The sequence below is a fragment of the Amblyomma maculatum genome, unplaced genomic scaffold (assembly GCF_055883805.1).
Source record: "Amblyomma maculatum isolate TAMU_Amacu unplaced genomic scaffold, ASM5588380v1 scaffold_13, whole genome shotgun sequence".
NCBI classification, from domain to species: Eukaryota; Metazoa; Arthropoda; class Arachnida; order Ixodida; family Ixodidae; genus Amblyomma; species Amblyomma maculatum.
The window spans coordinates 18,576,614-18,593,661 of record NW_028146738.1 but is presented as its reverse complement, the minus strand read 5'-3'; the positions used below and the strand labels follow the sequence as shown (position 1 = coordinate 18,593,661).

Below are 17,048 nucleotides of genomic sequence, written 5' to 3'. Positions count from 1 at the left end.
ACAGAAATTTTGCCTTGAACGTATCTCATGTTCACAGGCGAGATTCATGATTGACGTATCAGGTCCTCGCCCAGTCCTCCAGGGCAAAGTAGACATGGCGTATCTTCGCGTTCGCGTCCTAGACATTAAAGGTGGCCACCCGGTCGAACTGGTTCAGCACAAGAATGCTGAATTGGGCGAGTTGGTGCATTCGCATTTTAGGAAACGTAGCGCAAAGAAGACAAGGACAAAAAGGAAGGATACACACACGAGCGCTTACTCACAACTGATTTTTTATTAGAAAAGCTAACAGAATATATAGGGTACAAAAAAATTATCAAATACATGAAATGAAGGAGGTGAATTGACAAAAATTGACACAAATGTGGAAAAAAGGCAAGTATGCAAAGATACACAAAAAGCACGTGAAAAAACTACTTGACCACTGATTCAAGGTATGTAATCTCTACTTCAGTTAAGTTAATGGATGCTTCGCTAACACACTTATCCCCTCCTTTCATGATATGATATGCCTCTATAATTTCTCTTGTACGTTGATTGCGCGATGTGCCAAGAACGATAGTTTTATCGAAAATGGGGCGGCATTTACATTTCGTGCAATGTTTAGGCAAATTGCCTTGTGATGTTGGGGTTAAATAATTTCTATGTTCGAAGAGCCGAACATTCAAACAACAGCCAGTCTACCCTGTGTAGTATTTTTCACAAGAAAGAGGAATTTTGTAAATTACCTGCATTCTGCACTGTACATACCTAGATTTATGGTTAACATAGCAGCGATGCTCACTTTCTGGTTCTCACAACTGGTTCAGCCTGGTTCAACTGGTTCAGCGATGCTCACAACTGGTTCAGCCAGTCCTCGGCGTCTTCATAGGGGAGACCAAGAAAGCGAGGGGGGTCTCGCTGGTGAAGCAGGATATTGCCAACTATCTCTTGAGTGTTCATAGTGGTAGTCTGTGTGCTTGTAGACCGTAGATTAGGAAGCGGACCGAATTCGGGAGATAGGCCACGTAGTCGCGGGCTGCCCTCGTGAACAGGTGTTTCTACCCTGGGAGTGCGTCCTTGGCTGCACTCGCGGCTTGAAAGGGGCGTCCGGTACATGAAAGATCTGCTCTGCACTTCTCCACCAGGTGTCACATTGGTAAGAATGCGTGTGAAGGCCACAGAGCCGGTAAGACAGAGTCCGATGTTGGCGAAGTCCAGGGACGTACGATTCTTCTTCTTCTTCTTCCTTGATATTTGGCACATACCCACGAAGGGGGATTGGCCAGGGTTCAGTGTGGACTGCCAAATGTCCTACACAAACTGAATAACTGAATTAGTGCATTAAAGTAATTGACAACTAAACAAAAACATAAGATTTAAGATCACAAAAGTTATTGAAAGAAAAAATATGAAGCAAAAATTTGGAATTTTGTAAATTTGAAATAAAATTAGCAAGAGAATCTGTCCGTAGCTGTGTTGTAGTTATGTAAGTATTGACAAATTTGAGGCAACGCAAATCATTTCGCACTCGCACCGAAGGAGAGTAGAAGCGGGACCGACAACGTAAATCCCAAGCGTGCAATTGGAGCTTCTAAATGCACCCTCCTCTGATGTGAAAACCTTCGGCAAGCGAGAAGGAAGTGATCAATATTTTCAGTTTCACCGCAAGCCTCACAAAGGTTTGTGGGGCTGATCCCGCATCTACATCAATAAAGATTTAGGCGAGGAATTCTGCATCTCAGGAGAGTCATCGTTACCTCACACTACCGTGATTTACATGAACGAACTTTCCATGAGTATATGAGGTGCTGGTATTCGGCAAAGGATCATTGCATGAAGCGGCTAGGTATTGATATCGCTGGAAACGGGACATTCCAAAAATGGTGATATTAGGGATGGTATATGAAACAGATGCATCAAGAGCTGATTTAGCCATGAAATCTGCCGCATCGTTCTAGAAAATACCGCTGTGACCGGGGACCCAGATGAAGCGTATTTCTTTCACCCACCCCGGTATGAAATACTTTAGTGAGCGGCTCAACAGAGCATCCCGTGCTGACTCCAGTGACAACAAAACAGAAAGAGAGTCTGATAGAAAAAAAAAATTTTTTGATTGACTGCAGGGAACTATTAGTAGTGCTAGCCCAATTGCCATAAACTCTGCTAGAAATATCGGTGTGTAATCCGGGACACGCACCGAAAAACTCCAGGAAAGAGACTGAAAAAATTCCAATCGCTGCTTTGTGCGCAATCACAGACGCATCAGTGGCAATTACAGTGTGATCAGGGAACTTTTCAAGGTGTTCACATAGGAGACTGAATATCAGACTTGAGGGTAAGTGCTTCACATTAGATGGAAATATAGAATCATAATTTATATCCACAAAGGACGTTGAGCAACCAATAGGACATATAGGACATATAGAAGCAAGGTCCACACCAATTTTTGCTAAAATGCTCTGCGTGAAAACACCCTGGGGCTTGCAGACCCTTGGCCACTGGTGAGTGAGGAAGAGGGCGGGGTTTGACACAAAAATAGGTATAGCCACACCGGGAGTAGCCTCAAATGATCGCAAGAATAATCTGACAGTTAGAAGGCGGAAACGTGAGTTAAGGTCCGGAATGCGGGCCTCCAAGTACAGAACAGTGGTAGAGACTGACTGTGGAAGCCCTAGGCAGAGGCGCAGCGCCCGTCTTTCTAAAAGCAGCAAAGGATGCAGCTTATATTTTGGACACCCAGAAAAGAGAATGCAGCCAAATTCCAGAATCGGTCTCACATAGGCTTTGTACAAAAGCAGAAGAGTATCTCGACGCATACCAAATTTCCTGTTACTTATCCATATCAGTCTACCAAGGGCACGTTCACCTTTCCGAACATTAGACTTGATGTGAAGCCTCCAATCCATACTAGCATCATACGTAATATCTAAATACCGCACAGATTCCACTTGAGGTATGACATCTGAGCGGTAGTTTAACGAAACATATAAGGGGGTTATGGTTTTAAAAACAAGCCCACTACTTTTGGACACATATAAAACCAATTTAATTTTGTCCAACCAGACCGAGTGCGAGAGAGGAACTTCGTCGTTTTCTGCTTCTCTTGTCTTCATCACACTGGCATCAATATTACACGCTTGATTTGCGATTAATATTATATAACATTGTCGTCAAAGACCGATCACACCCAGCGTTGATAATAATAGTAATCATCATCAGCCTGACTGTACCCACTGCAGGGCAAAGGCTTCTCCCATATTACTCCAATTAACCTCCCATGATTGATGATGATGCAGATTCACAAATGACGATGAAGTTCGCGTGAAAAGAAGAGTGATAATACGTAATCACAGACGTAGACAAGTTCACAAAAAATGTTCGCAATATCCCACAATACGGCGGGAAACTGCTCTTCGTAAATTCTTCTGCTTCTATTCGTATGAAGCCTATTTATTCTTTCTGCATGGTATAGCTTAGCAGTGCTACTTAGAAGACGGCTTAGTAGTATTAACTGCTGGGCTCTATGTGGTTGGCAATAGCGATTGGCAATTTTATGATTGAAACTTTATACGTGACACCTGCGTTCATCTCGCGGTCCAGTTTTCTAGCAAACAATGAAATATAGCGATCCATTGGAAGCATACCAGTACGACGCTACATAGCGCACCGTTGGAAAGAGAAGACAACGAAGATTGTTAATCTCTCGGCAAAGAACAGCACAACGCATGGATCCGAAGCGCTCCGGTATTCGACCTTCTCCGAGGAGTTCTGCGCCGAAACGCTGGCGCACAGTTAGAGGTACACGCGGACGACTTCACCCGGCATTGTGTTCACCTGCACCGCGCCTTCGTATGAAGCGTAAAGAGGAGACTCCCACTACCCCGTCGCCTGAACCCTCTGCGTCCACATCCGCTGAGTGTTTGTCATCAAGTGGGGATTCCTGGTCGATGCTTTCTGAGTTGGGTGCTAGTGCAACGTCTACCAGCTCGGGAATGGAAGAGATTGAGACCATGCGGGGCAGCGCAACTAGCAGTGGCGAGCTATTGGAAGAAGACAGCATCGGAGGAGGAATGTTCAACCTTCAGCGCTCAGGTACTCGACCTCCTCCGAGGAGTTCCGCGCCGAAACGCGGGCGCACAGTTAGAGGCACACGCGGACGACTTCCCCCGGCATTGTGTTCACCTGCACCGCGCCTTCGTACGAAGCATAAAGAGGAGAGTTCCACTATCCCGTCGCCTCAACCCTCTGCATCCACATCCGCTGAGTGTTTGTCATCAAGTGGGGATTCCTGGTCGACGATTTCTGAGTACAGTGCAGCGTCTACCAGCTCGGGAGTGGAAGAGATTGCATCCACATCCGCTGAGTGTTTGTCATCAAGTGGGGATTCCTGGTCGACGATTTCTGAGTACAGTGCAGCGTCTACCAGCTCGGGAGTGGAAGAGATTGAGGCCATGCGGGGCAGCGCAACTAGCAGTGGCGAGCTATTGGAGGAAGACAGCATCGGAGGAGGAATGTTCAACCTTCAGGGACCTCGCTTTGAATTTTCTGCTCCAGGCAAGGACAGTGACCAAGCTTCACTGCCCATCGGTCCCTTGAACTCTACCATGGTGGAAGGAGGGATACCCATACACGAAATGGCGCCTCCGACCATGCCAAATGCCGCGCTGTCTGGAGGGCCCCGCATAGCGACAAACTCTGCCGCCAGTCCTCCGGTGGAGATGACGCAGATGATCCCGCCATGTCCCCTGGGGGTTCACTTTGAAATGCAGCGGAGAGAACTGCAGCGCACCGGTGGTAGGTTTATGATACCTCGCTAGTCACTCTATAGCTTTGTGACGTTGTCGTCGCCGCCCGTCCTGGTGCAACTATTTTAATTAAATGTTGTATTGTTTTTCATCTTAAGTGTGAGTCATTTTCTTTATTTTGTTTTCGTTCCCTTCTGGGCCCTATGGGAATACACTGTTGGGCATAGAAGGCGTGGGTTATGCGGTTGGCGTTCTCTAATTAATGCTTAGCGACCACTGGTACCCACCAAGCCATTTGGATGCGTCACCTTGTATTGGCTGCGTGACGTTATAATCACAGGATATCTGAATTACGAATGGGCAAGAACAGAATACGGCCTGACGCTCGACATTCGGTAAGTCTTCAGGTTTAGCTTCAGGCACGGCTTCAGTTTCGGCACCATGTTCGGCATCTGTATGCATGTTTCAGTGTTCATTTTTTAGCGTGCAGTTTAAACAGCAAAATCACTTTTGAAATATCACCAAGGTTATGCACATTACTAAGGCTGTCCTCTGTAAGGGTTTCTCACCGAGGCTGCTTCATTCCCAAGTATTCGCCTCATGGCAGCGCTCTTAACTGTGTGGTTGGATCTCTCAGACCATCACCCCCCGCTTCCTTGTCGTTACGCTGAGCCCCCTTCGGCTGTGATCCGCCCGGTGCGTCGGCGTGTGCTACGTCATGCTCACATGGTGCAGGTGAACATGAAAAATTTACAAGGGTCCACTTAAGTCTCCTTACGTGCGGAAATGTGAAATCAGTGCGAGTTTCGTTCCTATAGTTCCCTTATGAGCTCGTTTTGTACTTGGTTGCTCTTTCAACGCCTACAAATTTAGTTTTGCATTCATTGCTCTCGCATTCAAATGCGCAAATCGAGGACGAATCATGCGGACAAATCGATGCCGATTCGAGGCTCTAGGCTTACTGGTGGATTCATGGCGAGAGCAGCACGAGATTGTTGCGATGTAGTGTTTTTTGTCAACATCACTAGGTAGCACCACACGTCAGTGTAAAGGTTTCTACATTTTCTTTTACGGCTGGATTACGCATCCGGTGTACACTCTCAACAACGGAACTGGCTAACACTGTCATCATCGACAACAGGAGATTCATTGTCTTCTCTTTTCCTCGAATTTCTCAAGCGCATATTTCGAAACGCGTTCATTGCCCTCCGCAAACTAAACTCGGGGTGACATTTTAAAAATTTTATAGCAGAATAACCATTGTAAGAAAGTCGGCGTAGAGTTGTGGATGGCGCGCTCTGTTGCGGAAAGGGAAGATGCAGTTTCAATTCGTGGCGTGGACAAACTTTTTTTATTGATTGATTGAAATTTTGTACGGACACACTCTGCTCAGATACTCTATTCTCTCCACTCATAACGCAAGAAATGTTTTGGCGTAAAACAAAAAAGCGATAGACGCAGAATGTGTTGCATGAAAGAGGACGACCATGTGTCATCACCCATATGGTTTTATCACCATCGATGGGCCACTGAGGCGTCCGCAGTACGACAGGTCCGACGGAGTGCGTCCAGTGACACGGACTACAACAACACAAAATGTTCCGCCCATGCCAACAATAGAATTGTGCTCCATTATTAAGACAAGCCTTTGCTGACGATGATTACGCTTCGAATCATTGACAGGTATAGAGATCAGGTCGTGTGTTTGCCGAAGAAATAAGGCTCGAGGCCAAGTTTACACATTTGTCACTTCAAAACAAATTGGTGTAATGTTTGAAAAATTTGAGCACCGAAACAAAAAACTATCGTCTTTTTTTTTTTTTTCTTTCCCTAAAGGCGCGTCTTGCCTATGGTTCGATGCCTGTTGCTTCCAAGCGCCCTTGCTGTGCCTTCGCTTCCGAAGTAAAAGACCAATATTTTCATACTTGTTTTTCATTCCTTTCTTACTTTTCTGCAATGTATTCGCTTGATGCACAGGCTGTCGACTGTGGCCTACTCTGCATAAGCGTTGGGCAGGGGAACTGTTTAAAAGTTTCCCAACATCTATCACGCCCCTTCTCAACGGGCATCATTCGATATTAGGGTGTTGGCATGATATAGGACAGGCTGCCGTCCTGCAACGCCTACCGAGCGGTCTTTCTAGGCTGCGAACCGCTGATTGGAGCGTCGTGTTGGGCAGCAACATCTCGATACTGCTCGACAGCCAATGGGGGAGTGGCTATGTGATATAGTAGCTTCGGGCCGGATGGCATCTGCACACGCAAGACACGTGATGGAAGAGATCGCGCAACAGACCGGATGCCTGAATGTGATCTGCCCCAGGAAACAATCGGCGCATGTACAGCACGTGGCTGCCGAGCACCACGCTGTCGTTACGTAACGGCTGCCGGTACTGCCTTTATGGGAATTTTCCGTTGGTGAGCACGGCTTCTCTCAAAAGGTGGCGCAGTCAGTCTGTCGAGGCGCGTTTCTTTGATGTTAGAAAATCCTTGTTGAAAGCAGATCGTTGATCTTCAAGACAACCGCGCCGCTATGAAACACCAAATCTACGTCTCTCAACACACCTATGCAGAAACATATTTAGCCGTTCTGGAAAACTTATGAAAGGAGGTGCTGAATATTTAGATGGATCGCACATGTCCTAGCTGCATTTTAGTGCACTCGCACAAACCCTAAAAAAAAACCTAGGGGAGAATAAAGGTAATAGAGAGAATAAGGGAGAATAAAGCCAGCTTATCATCCTTTTATTTCTCAGAATGAGCATAAATCAATTATTGGGGCTCGGTCTCAAACATGACAGATATTGTGGACGAGATCCCCCTTCAATGATAAAGAAAACAATGCCATTCTCGAAACCTTGATATTCCATACCTTAAACACTATGACTGGTATTGTTATCACTCTGACAGTTACGAAATCAGCTGAGTTGTTGCCCTTCACAGTGGACCTGCGCGGAATAAAAAATAACAAGCATATTCTTCCATCGATACTGCGATGTGCCTCAAAGGTTTTGCAGAAGCACGTGTTTCAAACTAAGACCACTTTTTTTCTTTTTTTCAGTTACTTCTAATAAGCATCTCTGTCATCTCCTTTGCTACAACGGTTTTATGCAATGCAAAAGCACTCAGGCACTCGTTCATCTCCCTTCTGAAAATGTTCAAATCGGTTCTGTCAAGTTATTCTTGTTCTGTCTCGACACTGGGAAAGCTTTCAAAAGCGCCAATTGCCTTTTCAGAAATTAAACTGTCAGAGAAGGAGTTTCCTATTTGTTAACCCTTCTTTTCCTGGTCACAGCCAATTTCTCAAATTCAGTGAAGTTAAAAGTAACTTCTTTCTCCTTTTTGCTGCATTATAGGGCTCGTGGTTGAGCATGTCGTTATGTTTCAATAACGTTTGAGACTGTGAAGGCTTTTTCTTTCAGAAATAAAAGGAAACGAAGTTTACTGTGACAATCTGCATAGCACTAGAAATATTAGACAATAAATGTGTTAATTTTCTATAACAGTATGAGGGGTATACCAAATTAAATGCGGCAGGATGAATGCAGTCTTATTCTCCTTTTTGCTGCTACCTCAGAATGTGCCTATCATCGACCTGGTATACTAGCAGTCGTTATGAGCCTCACAGAAATCATTACGAATATAAACTTGTATCACGCTGCAAGTCAAAATTTGTTCTATTCATCTGTTTAACCTGTTCGGTAGGTAAATGCATTTAGATACGCAATAGCAGGTGTTTCTTATCACACTTCATCCCACTTGAACGAAATTAAATGACAGGGTTTAATAATTGATTTGTGCTTTAATACTCGAAGTGACTGATTTTAAAATATTGCAGTATGAGGTGTGTGTTGCTTGGGAATTAGCAGCTGCTTTTTTAGCAACCAGAAAAACGCACTTCAACAAATTGATTTCTAAAAATTATGTCGGTGACGCTGTTGGAAGCTCTCTCAATGTCTGCAGATAGAGCAAAAGGGACCGTGATATCAAATGATTGAAAATTAGGGTTAAGTCAACAAGCGCCTGCGTGCCTCTTTTAAAATCGTGCTTACAAAGGGCGATAATCTGAGACAACTATGAAGAAAAAGCTTTTTTTTGTTCGAAGCAAGGGTTCTTACAGAACATTTGACGCACACGACACACTATGGTTGCTACATTTTATTCCGCGCCGCTCTGAATTCATACCTGTGAGAATGATACTAGCGCCAGTTGTGGTGTTTACGATTACATAATAGCGAGCTGTTATGATTGAAAAATGTATCTCTGATAGGAAACGGCGATATTGTCAGTACGAGGCTATTTGTCGGGCTTTTTATCGAGTAGGAAAAGATTTAGGCTAATTCTCAGAAATGAAACATGCTGAGGTGCATCTGGAATGGTGTGTTAAACATTTCATGTTCTTGTGTGTATATTGTAGTTATCGATATCATTAGACAAAAACTTGTCAAAGAGGATATCAGTAAAGTTAGCATACCCCAGAAAATATAAAGCACGCCATCAGTCGTACTGTTCCTTTTGCTGTTACCTCGAAACAGGCAACCAATCCCCTGTTTTTCGTGCTAATCGCCGTGAGCATCACAGAAAGCATTGCGAAAATAAGGATCGCTGTCTTTACCCCGTAATCTGTCCTTTCTTTTTTTCTTAATGCGCCTCACCTTCACAAGGATCGCAGAACTGGACTTCAACAACAAAGACAAAATTTACCTCTCTTCGTACCGCCATTGATTACGTCCGTTATGAAATTCTATAAAACATGTTGCTGGGCTAGTTGGTCATTCACACTTGTAAAGAAGGCAGCGCAAAATGGGTGTGTTCGTCTCTTTTGCACTCCCCTCTTTACAACCATCATGAAAGTGCCCAGCTGTAGCCCATTTTCACCACATCAGGAGCGCTGGTTGCTGAAAACCATCAGCTACTTCATTTCACCATCATTAAAGTGCATTGTGTTATTTATCAATGGCTACTTGGACACACATACATCAGAGGCAATCACCGCGCGGACGACACCGCGCGAACTGCCCATCACTATGGGGCGATTATGTGCCAATCCCTTTTTCTAGAGCAGACAAAGCGATTAGGCTTCTAGTTGATGCAGGTGGCGACAATTGCCACGTGTAATTGTGGCCAGCTTCCGAACCAACAACAGCAATCCTTGGATTCTGACCTGAAGCTCCGACATCTACCTGGCCTCCCATGACGGGAAGGAACCTCGCTGTGCCGCCTATGGCTTGGTGTTGCCTTCACAAACCACTACTCCTCTGTTATCGGCATGGCTGATAACCCTACGCTTGACATATGCGGTAGTAATAAACCTATATCACATAATCTTTGCTAATTACGTAAATACAATTTTCAGAGAGTGCCGGCCCTGCACAACAGGCTGTTACTTTGCAATGCACTTTCAGCTATTCACTTCTATTCTCTTACTCCCTCTTCTCCTTCACATTTATATCCCGTCATTCCCTCTTCCCCAATGCATGGAAGCAAACTGATTTCTTTTCCTTTTCAAACTCCTCAGCCTTCGCTTCTCATAATTCTTTTTGCTTTTAGCATTTCGCTGCAGGTCATTTTATGAACTCATTTAGGTTGCACATAAGTATCTGCTTCTAAGCACAACTTCATAATAATACACGCGATTTCTAGCGCATGATCGATACCACTCGTTAACATAAAAGCCTGATTTGTGAATAGGTTTCAATTGTCACTTGCAGCTCTTTTCGGTTTCATGCCGTTTTGCGACTCGAGTTGTCGTTGCTCCTTCGCTGCCTTGTGGCTGCACTGGCTGCACTTTGCGAACACGCCACCGGATTAGGCAGCGCGTGCTCCCGAAGCTCAAACCTCCCGATGCGCGTTACATGAAAAACTATAATGGTACATCTCGAGTGCGCGCGTGCCTGCAGGCAGCTCTGACGGCCGTGAGCGACTGTTTGCAGGGCCTAGGTGTCTCGCTCAGCACGCACAAATCCTTCGCAATGGCCTGTGTTCCGAACTTACGCAAGCGACCACCGCCACTCACACTGGACGGGACCCAACTGTCGTGGCGACGTTCGGTGCGGTACCTGGAGGTGGACATAGACCAGCGCCTTTCCTTCCGACCCGCGGCGATCAAGGCCCGCCTGCAGTTGAAGATAACCACCGCCGCCGTACACAGGCTCACTGCTCGAGGCCAGGGCATTTCCCAGCAAGCTGCGTTACGGCTGTACAACTCCGCGGCTGAAGGGGGGGGGGGGGGGGCAATACTCTACGCGCTACCGCTCGTCACACTGCGCAAACCATGCTTGAGAATCTGGAGGTCGAGCACGCAAGGCACTCCGCATTTGCCTCGGCCTTCCTCAGAACTCTCAATGCGCAGCTACTTTGGCCGAGGCAGGCGCGTGGCGATTACAACTTCAGGCCACGCGGCGGGCGCTCTGACATATCGATCGCCTACAGCGCACAGCGGACGGCGGCCCGCTATTACATCGGTTGCGACATCATCGCCACTCGCGCATGGGAGCGGCGCTGCTCGAGTACGAGCAGCTCACCAATGCAACGCCCCCTCCCCCCCCCCCCCCCCCCCCCCCCGCCCCCACGACCTCTTCTCGCCCTGGCCCGCTGCTACGGAGGTTCAACGAGAGATTGTCGGCATCGCGGGGAAACGCACCACACCGCTCTGTGCAGTGCAGCAGCTGACCGGAGCCGTCATCTACGAGGAACTCCAACACCACCTCCTCGTTTACACCGACGGCTCCGTGGCCAGAAATAGTTGCTCGCTAGCAGCGGCGGCTACCATCCCCGCCCTGCAACTGCACAGACAGTTGCACCTGTCATTCCTGGTTTTTCTGGGCTTGCTGCTGGACCTACGCCTAGGCCTGGATCTACTGCTTGAACTGACTCCGTCACCACCCAGGTGTGCCGTACTATGTGACCCCCGCGCCGCCCTCAGCCGCCTTCGAACCACCGGCCGGGGAACTCCGCTGCTGTGTCAGATTCGCGCGCGTCTCGAGCGCTTGGCGGAGCGCGGCTGCGCTATAAGGGCACAGTGGATCCCCGGGCACTGCGGCATAGAGGGCAACGAACTTGCCGACGAGCTCGCAACCGCAGCACATGAACTCCCTCCTAGCGACAAGCAACTCGCTTTGGAGGACGTGCGTGCTGTAATAAACGACCACCTCCGGACGCAACACCCCGACCCACGCATCGCAAGAGGTGAGCACATTCACAGTGTCAGCGGCCGCTCGCTGACTCGGCTGCAACGCGCAATGATCCTCCGTGCACGCATTGGATGTGTGTGGCCTGGGGAACGACGGATGCGCCACGGGCTTGCCACCAGTGACGTGTGTGACGGCTGTGGCGTGGTAGAAACTCTCGAACGTTTTCTACTGCACTGCGCCGCGCTAGCCGAACCACGACGTGAGTTGCTGGCGGCTCACAGAGCGCAGGGGGTAATCCCGCACAGCGTAGCTGTGCTCCTGTAGCCGTCGGGCAGTGCGCGCGTTCACGAGCGAACACACGTGATCCTGTGTGAATATCGAACAGGTTGGCTTGATGACCCGCCTATTTCACCTCGCCAAATAGTGCGTGCTGTGACCGAACGCTCCGCGTGTGCTATATCGGACAATAACGGCCGGTCGCCCCACGACTGCCGTCAGTGTTTCGTACAGTGTGCACGTGCGTGCGTCGTGAACAGTTGCATGGACGCAGAGCTATTGCGGAGGCCCACCCGATGTGCCGAGTGCTGTGATCTGAGACATTTGTGGATGGGCCTCAAGCAAACTACTACGCCCCGGGGTGGCGCAGTTGTTACGGCGCTCGACTGCTGTTCCCAAGGATGCGGGATCGAATCCCGGCATCGGCGGCCGCTTTTCGATGGAGGCGAAAAGCAAGGCGCCCGTGTGCTGTGTGATGTCAGTGGACGTTAAAGAACCCCAGGTGGTCGAAATTTGCGGAGTCCTCCACTCCGGTGTCTCTCATAGCCTGAGTCGCTTTGGGACGTTAAACCCCACAAACCACAAACCAAACCATCAAGCAAACTACTGTATACTTTACCAAAGTGTATATATTTCTTGTATTTTTATCTTCCCTTTTTTTTCTCCCTATCGCTCACCTCTTTGATTTCTTCTGCCTCTTCCTCGCTATCCCTTTATTTCCACCGCCCCAGTTCAGGTGCTTCAGATAGCAGATACCGGGGCTGGCCAACATATTTTCCTTCCTTTTGTATATACAATAAATAACCACTACAACAACAACATCTCGGGCTTTTGAGCATCAGTTCAGCGCCAGCCCGTTAGCCTTTGTTTGTTTAGACATTTGCAGGTTTTCAACAATGCTGCAGCATTCAGCGGTTGCTGTACGCTTATCTGACTCCCTGATCGGTAATATTACACAGAGGCGGATTTGAGATTACATGTAGCGTTGAAATTCGCAGCATCTTTATTAGCATCCTGGGGCCGCGCACGCCGCCAGCTGCGTTGCGCATGTCCGTGGCGTCACGCCAGATTGCGTCGTGCGGTCGGAGCTGCTGCGCATCTGGCGAGAAGAGATTGTACCGCGTGTATAAATATGCGCGCTCTGCGGTGTCTCGCCGTAGGGTGCTCGACATGGATGCGGCAGTGGAGGAGAAAAGGGAGCGAGACCTTGCCATTCGACGCCGTCAGAGAGATGAAAAGCTTAATTCCTCGGATCCAGAGATAGTCGCCTGGCAGTTGGACGTCGAGCGACGCAAGAAACAACGAGCTAAGGTGAAACGCGCATCTGAAACGCCGGAACAACGAAAGGAACGTCTCGCGATAAAACGAAGCCAAGAAGCGGAACACAGCGCTAAATCCAGTGGAAGCACTCTCTTGCTTCTAACTGGGCTTTTTCAGTAGGAAAGTGCTTGCCGAGGCACAAACTTCGTTTGAGGGGAACTTAGACTTCCTCTGCTGCTCCGCTGTAACACCGAGGCACTTCAAAACGAAACTATGTGGGCTTCAAAACCTCGTAGTTGCTAAGCGCCGAAACCGAAACGTTCCCGGAACAAAACTGGCTACCTGTGGCGCCGCCAAGCGTAGGCTTTCTTTGCCTTCCAACATTTAGGCTCTCCTTTTAGCTCTTTTCGTGATAAACGTTTGCATGTGGTTTCGAAACACAGGCATGTAACCACAGTGCACATTTGTCAGCCTCCGGAATTCCATGCGCGTCATGACGCTTGAAGTTTGCTCGATTGGACTTTGGTGGCGATACCTGTATTTAAGCTATCGCTCTTTTCTGCCTTATCAAAGCTTTTTTTAGTAACGGCGATATTCTTGTCAATAATACGTAGCTGGTATACCACTAATGAAAACCAACTTCATTTTTCTCTTCAGTGCCCCTTGAACGTATGACCTAACAACATTATGGCTCCCATTTGCCCACTTTTCGAGCAGATTCTGATTTGTGCACATGGGCTTAACTAGTCGCTTATCCTCTCTCATTTATTTGTGTATCTATTATCCCGCACATCCACTCATACTGTGGTTTGCATGCAGTCATAAACCACCACAGCCAGATAATGGCAAAGATCCTCCGATATAGTTATAAATACCAGCTTTAACAGTTTTCTCAGGCTAGATTTACATCTCACGCTCGCATCTGAAATAGAAGCCCGAGTTGGCAACGGCTGCCAATCCGACCATGTCATGTGGTATCATGACGTCGCGCAAAGCGGCGGCCTGTGGGTGCATGGCCAAACTATCTGAGAGATACCACCTGCCAGTGTCATGTCCGTGATTTCTTCTCACAACGATGACACTGAATTTTGTAACAAAAATTGGTCTTTAACGCTATCATGTTAATAAAAATTACACGCTTAAACAGTTCATACTGCGGAACCGTAGAAGTATGTATTTTCCAAGTTTTATTTTAGAATTATGGTAACGTGCGAATTTGAGCAGCTGCAGGGTGCGGGTGGGGGGAGGGGGGGGGGGGAATGGGGAATCACTAAGTGTTCAGAAGCGGGAAAGCTCAGGAAGTCATAATACTCAACACATACTATACAGTAGAAGGCCAGATTTTAATCATTCCGGCCAACCTCTTTACATTTCCTTTCAATACACCCATCTCATCTATCTATGCATGGCAATAACGGAAAAAGTGCATTACAGCACTTTAACTCCATTTTCAAACCACTGCATGAATTATTCGTCTCTAGAAGGGTGATACCACAAAAGATCAACCGTCCTAATTGTTTGATATTTTAATATTTTTTTCGAATATATTGTGTACGTAGTACTCAATATGTCAACTGTGCAATTATTTGTTTTTCCTAACGCTAATATTAAGAGAGAAAAAAGTACGAACGAGGTCAGGCCAAAGGCAGACTTTTCGCACACATCGCTTTGTCTGGATTTTGCGATGGCGTAAACATGTTAACTAATTCAAGCCATGGCTAATATATTTTATTCAGGCAAACTACAGGTGGCAAGGAGTAAGTTTGGCGTCTTTTCGGCATTCTGAGGAAGTTATTGCTTCCAAAAAAGTCATTCAAAAATTACACTTATGAGAAATCAGACCCTGTTTATGAATTTTCTCACCGACTAGAATCCCCGGATTCTTCATATTTTCCGAGCTAATAGGCACTTGTGCAATAATCAAGCTCGCTAACATTAATTGTTATACATCAAGGGGAAGCATAACAAATATTATGCCAAATATTGCATTTTTGACTGTATGAGGTTTTTTTTTTTTTTTTTTTAAACTATGTTATAAAAAAAAGCCATTCCTAATTTTGCCCAAAAATATGGAAACGACGCTCAATATGTAGGCAACAAAGGATATGAAAAGGCGGGTTGCATTAGTTTGTTTCTTGTCAAGTTACGAGAGCTCAAACTTGTCCCATATCCAGCCTTTGCAAAAGCACCTCAATGGCGGTCGTGAAGCAGCTACTACTCCGCCCCTTGCTTTAAAGCTGGTCACTTCTATTATCCCAGTATCGTGTGGGCTGATACATTGCCTTATGCTCGCCCCTTTTCTACTGAATGCAATAACTTTTTGCGAACCTGTTTTGACTTCAACCTGTTGCAGTTGGTAACTAAACCAACTCGAACCACGCCATCTTCATCCAATGTATTAGACCTTGTACTAACTAACGCGCCGGATCTTATCTCGTCTATCTCATATTTACCTGCTCTTAGTGATCACTGCTCGCTTCACATCGATTTCAAAATTCATATTCCTAATCGGCACAGCCATTTCAAGTCTATTATAGATTACAAACGGGCCGACTATGGTGCCATTATACATGAACTAGCTCTTTTTCTGAACAATTATTTACTAGAATTTTCACACCGTTCTGTTAGCACTAACTGGCAATTGTTTAGGGACACTGTTGAACGTCTCACTAATAAATTTGTGCCGCTAAGACCAATCCACAAGTAACATTTTAAAAAGGCTATCCATAACGAAAAAGCGTTTGTGTCGCTCTGCCAAATTATCCAACTCCCAATAACGTTTGAATGCCTACCTTTCTGCTGCCGCTGAGTACAAAGTAGCTCTGAAAAACGCTAAGGACTCCTTATTTAACACTACCTTGCCTGCTCTACTGATTAAGCTACTTGGTTCACACTGACCAATGGAGCAGTGCAAAGACATGATCATAGGAAAAGAAAATGGAAAGAAAGAGCGCCTTTCAATCCCTCTTCTTTTCCTGTGATCGTGTTCTTGTGTCGTTTTATTGGTCATCTTATGCTGCGTTACCATTTCTTTAATGCGTAACAGTTCCCTCACTTCACTGCCACTGAAAGGCTCTAGATTGCGCCTGGTTCAACAGTTCCGTGGGTTTAGATCGCCCCACCAGATTCTGCCCACATGTATAGAGCTCATGCTGTATAATATGTCATTCTGTCATGTGTTAGATACATGTAGGTTTCTGTATGCATTCCTGACTGTATTTTTGTTGTTTTTTCTTTTGCCTGTGGTTAAACGTTTCTTTTCAGATATTTCCAGGATCATGCACAAATTCTTGCGAAGCTTTGTGGATGCGTTCCTACCTGCGCTGTACTGTGTTCATTTCCTTCTCTTTCATTGTCATTTTTTTCAGTGGCGTCGCGAGGGGGGTGCGGGGGGGTGCGGTCCGCACCGGTTGCAGCGCTGAGGGGGGTGCAGCCGGGCAGTGAGAAGTAGGAAGGGGCGGGGGGTGAAATGAATTATTGTGTAAAGACGCGAAAAGACGCGCATTGGTGCCACTCACTGACAAGTGTGATCTCGTATAACTAATTATTCTGTTGTGAGGAGTGCTTGAAAACACATGCCTTAGTTTATGCCATAGACTATGCGCCGTTTTAACGTTGGACCGGGCCTGTGTACGTGCGTGTACCCTGGGAAC

The 17,048-nt window shown here is 46.7% G+C and overlaps 1 long non-coding RNA gene across 1 annotated transcript in view; it reads right to left on the bottom strand.

Annotated features, from left to right (window-relative positions):
* Window positions 1-1,154: 1,154 nt before the first annotated feature.
* Window positions 1,155-17,048, bottom strand: part of LOC146172292 (uncharacterized) — a 57,724-nt gene continuing 41,830 nt past the window's right edge. The window contains exon 3 of the long non-coding RNA XR_014702530.1: window positions 1,155-1,302. This is a non-coding gene — a long non-coding RNA (uncharacterized LOC146172292). The remainder of the gene's footprint in view (window positions 1,303-17,048) is intronic.